The sequence below is a fragment of the Myotis brandtii genome, unplaced genomic scaffold, assembly GCF_000412655.1.
Source record: "Myotis brandtii unplaced genomic scaffold, ASM41265v1 scaffold303, whole genome shotgun sequence".
Taxonomy (NCBI): Eukaryota; Metazoa; Chordata; class Mammalia; order Chiroptera; family Vespertilionidae; genus Myotis; species Myotis brandtii.
Window position 1 is genome coordinate 2390546 of NW_005361573.1, and position 3949 is coordinate 2394494.

Below are 3949 nucleotides of genomic sequence, written 5' to 3' on the forward strand. Positions count from 1 at the left end.
CCCCTAGACGTGTGCTCTGGGACGCACGCACGACCCGCTTCTGTCTTTGCCCCTGTTGCACCCGCAGCGCCTGCACATTGCTGCTGGGTTTGGAGTTAAGGGCTGAGTCTGGAAGGGATGAACCCTTAGTCCTCTCATCACCCCTGTCCTGGGTAGAAGCTACCGGCGACGCTCAGAGAGGGGGGGGCGGCGCGCCTGGAGGAGGCCTGGATAATAAATCCAGGTGGTGCATTTGAACCCAAGTGATGCCTTAAGGCTCCAGGTCCCCACCGGCGACGCTCAGAGAGGTGTGTGTGGCGGGGGGGAGGGGGGGGACGCACCTGAAGGAGGCCTGGATAATAAATCCAGGTGGTACATTTGAACCCAAGTGATGCCTTAAGGCTCCAGGTCCCGGAGCTGGGTGAAGACAGAAAGAGCACCCTTGGGGACACTTCGAGGGGTCCCACAGGGGGCCCAGTGTGACAGCCTTCCTGCCAGGCCAGGGCTCCTGGCATTTGCTCTCAGGGACTCATGGACCTTCCCATGGATCTTTGCGATGACTTGCTTTATACTAGACTATGCGCCCATGAGGCAGGGTCACCCTTCTCGTTCCATTCCTCCCAGCTCCCCCCTCGCCATGTCCCCAGCACCTGTCCCAGGCCTCAGGGTTGGTCCAGGAAAGATTGTTGCCTGAGATCTGAAAGGCTCATTTCCTGAGCTCCCCCCGGACACAGATCCCACACAAAGATTCTCCCGCTGAGCTCTCACACTCGCTGCACCCACTTTATAGGCACTTGGAAGAGTTGAACTCACCTCCTCAAGGTCACTGTTTAGTTATCTTTGCTGCATGACAAACTGCCCCACCACAGAGTGGCTGCAGACAGCGACGCCGAGGATGCCACCGTCCCTGTGGGTCGGCAGTCCAGGTTCACCCAGGTCCCTGGTTCAGAGCCGCTCACGGGTTTATCCACTCAAGGTCTCGACCCCGGGGGCTGTGGTCTCATCTCAAGGCTCGACTGGGTCAGATGTGCTTTCAAGCTCATTCGCACAGCTGTCGGCAGAACTCGGCCCTGAAGGTTGTCTAACTGGGGGGGTCTCGTTTCCTCACTGGCTTTTGGCCAGAGGTCGCCCACCCTCAGTGCCTGGCCCCGTGGGCATCCCCAGCCTGGCAGCGTGCTTCCTCAGAGTGTGCAAGCTGAGGAGGAGAGAGAGCCAGCCAGCAAGAAGACAGCCACGGGCTCTCAGAGTCTCATCTCAGAAGCGACTTCCCGTCAACGTTGTCTTCTTCGGCAGCGAGTCCCTAGGCGCAGCCCGCGGCCACGGGTGGGATTCTGGGGTGTGAATACCAGACCCTGCAGAGCCTCATCAGAAACTGCGGGCCATGGTCACCCAGACAGAAAGGTTTGGCCTCAAGCAGCGTGTTTTTTCTCGATGCCACGGTCTTTCTGGAAAAATACGTGGATGGACCTCAAGGGGGAAGGGGCACCCCAGGCAGTGAGGAGAAGGGAGAGCGAGTTCCTGTTTCCTTGAGTTCTCTTGGCTGCATGGGAACAGAGAAAAGGAGAGAATGGGGGTGAGGGGGGAGGAATGGAGAAAACAGGCTCCTCCGAGCTGCCCTGAAGACCAAGCGCAGAGCAGCTTTTTCCAGCTGCTGGGCCTGCAGCTTTGGTTCTGGGAGCTCTAGACACCCCTCAGCTGCTCTGAGACACATTTCCTCATTCCTTCCAGCATCTGCACGCTGCTCAGGGCCAAGGATGCTCCAGCTGGAGGAAGGGCTGTGCAGACCTGCCAGCGGCTGGCTGCCCCCACGCCTCCGGGCCAGCCCTCTCCCAGCCTCTGGGATAGCTGTGTGCTTGCTCTCAGCTTAGAGGGCGAAGGGGAACAGATGGGCTGGAGGCGGGAGGCATGAGGAGTGGTGGTCATTATAGGGTGGGGCAATCTATTCACTCTTCTGTTCTAGAGGCCTCAGAGGCAGAGCCAGAGTGAATGTCAACATCGACCTGTGGACTTGCCACACTCCCTTCTTTGTAGTTTATAATCACGACGAAGGCCTGTTCCCCTCTCTGGACTGGTAGTTCTACTTGTAGGAAATATGATTGACTCAGGCTGTATCATCAACCTGGAGGGTACTCTGTCAGCTTAGCAAACTCCTACTCAACCCACAAAACCCCAACTAAAATGTCCTTTCCCCCTCTGACGTCCCACAGGATGTTCAGGTCTTATGATTTCCCAATAACAATAACAAAAGCTAACATTTATTGACTATCCACTATGTGCCAGGGGGTATACTAAGAACATTACACAATTTAATCCTTCCTTTGACCCATGAGGCCGATATTATTGTGACCTCCGTTTTGCAGATGAGGAAATGAGACTGCTACTTGTAGGAAATATGATTGACTCAGGCTGTATCATCAACCTGGAGGGTACTCTGTCAGCTTAGCAAACTCCTACTCAACCCACAAAACCCCAACTAAAATGTCCTTTCCCCCCTCTGACGTCCCACAGGATGTAGCGGCATTCAGGTCTTATGATTTCCCAATAACAATAACAAAAGCTAATATTTATTGACTATCCACTATGTGCCAGGGGGTATACTAAGAACATTACACAATTTAATCCTTCCTTTGACCCATGAGGCCGATATTATTGTGACCTCCGTTTTGCAGATGAGGAAATGAGACTGAAACCGATGAAAAGACTTGCCCAGGGTCACCCAGCTAGGAAGTGGCACAGACAGGGTTTGCGTTTTGGCTGGCACCGTGGGACCCAGAACTCATGGAGGGAGCGTGAGGCTGGTCTGCTTAACGGAGCTTCACAGACTCTCCCCTGACTTTCTCCCTCTGCCCCTGGGACCCACCCTCACCCTCTGGGACTCTGGTGCCATCTGTTCTACTTGACCCTCCATCGGGCAGAGTCCGGAGTTGGGGTCCTCCTGTGACGGGGGAAGTTCTGACGCTCTAAGCCCCTCCTCAGACCCACGAGGGCACACGGTGGGGGCAGAGCACTGAGAGGCCACGCGGGTCTGCAGGGACCAGCCCCTCAGCCTGGGGAGGCAGCAGGGCCAGGCCCGGGGAAGTTTCTTCTAAGTGAAGGGGGAGGTTGCGGCAGAGACAGGGGGGCAGAGGAGAAGGAGGGAGAAACCCCGCAGGAGAGACACACGGGGCCAGACAGGATGCGGGGAGAGACAGAAACATTGAGGAAGACAGAGAGACACAGGCAAAGAGACAGAGCGGGAGAGAAAGGTGAGACCTTGGAAAAGACGAGACAAGAGAGGAGAAGGGATGAGAACTACGAGAGAAACACAGGGGCCATGTGGGGGAGGACAGATGGAGAGAGACACAGGCCACGGGACGAAGGACAGGAAGGAACAGAGGGACAGCAACAGAGAGACAGGGAGGCCCAGAGGAGGGAGACAGAGAGAGGCAGAGAGAGAAAACCAGGGGGTCCAGGATCCCAAAGCGGGGAGAGGCCAGTGACTCCGCCCCATCGCCCTCGCCAGTGCCTCCTGCACAAACACGCCGGGAGCCTGGGAACCCAGCCGGGGGACGGGCACCCCTGGCTCCTGCCGCCCCATCGCCCTCGCCAGCGCCTCCTGCACAAACACCTCTCTGGAGGCAGGCAGGGTGCAGAACTCCCATCTCCCCCAAGTCTGGCAGAATCAAGTCCTCTTTGCCTTGTTCTCTGCTTTCCGCTTTTTCCTATCACAGCCAACCCCATCACACGTCCCAGGCAATTTTTTTTTTTTAAGGAAAACAAGTCTTTCGAGGCAGAGGTGACCCCGCGGTGATAAGTGAGGAGTTCACCTGCGAGTGTGTTATCAGCCTCCGTGGCTGCCCGGGCTCAGATTTCTCATTTCGATGAGGCGGCCCGGGAAATTGGATGCAACCCCGCGGTCCTCCTCTGATGCGCATCCTCGGGCCGGGCCTGCAGGGCAGCAGCCTGGCTGCTCCTCGGAGGCCAGGGAGGG

General features: G+C 56.9%; 1 long non-coding RNA gene across 1 annotated transcript in view; it reads right to left on the reverse strand.

The window, feature by feature from the left end:
- Positions 1-272: 272 nt before the first annotated feature.
- LOC102249434 overlaps positions 273-3949 on the reverse strand; it is a 101289-nt gene continuing 97612 nt past the window's right edge. The window contains exon 3 of the long non-coding RNA XR_313775.2: positions 273-1519. This is a non-coding gene — a long non-coding RNA (uncharacterized LOC102249434). The remainder of the gene's footprint in view (positions 1520-3949) is intronic.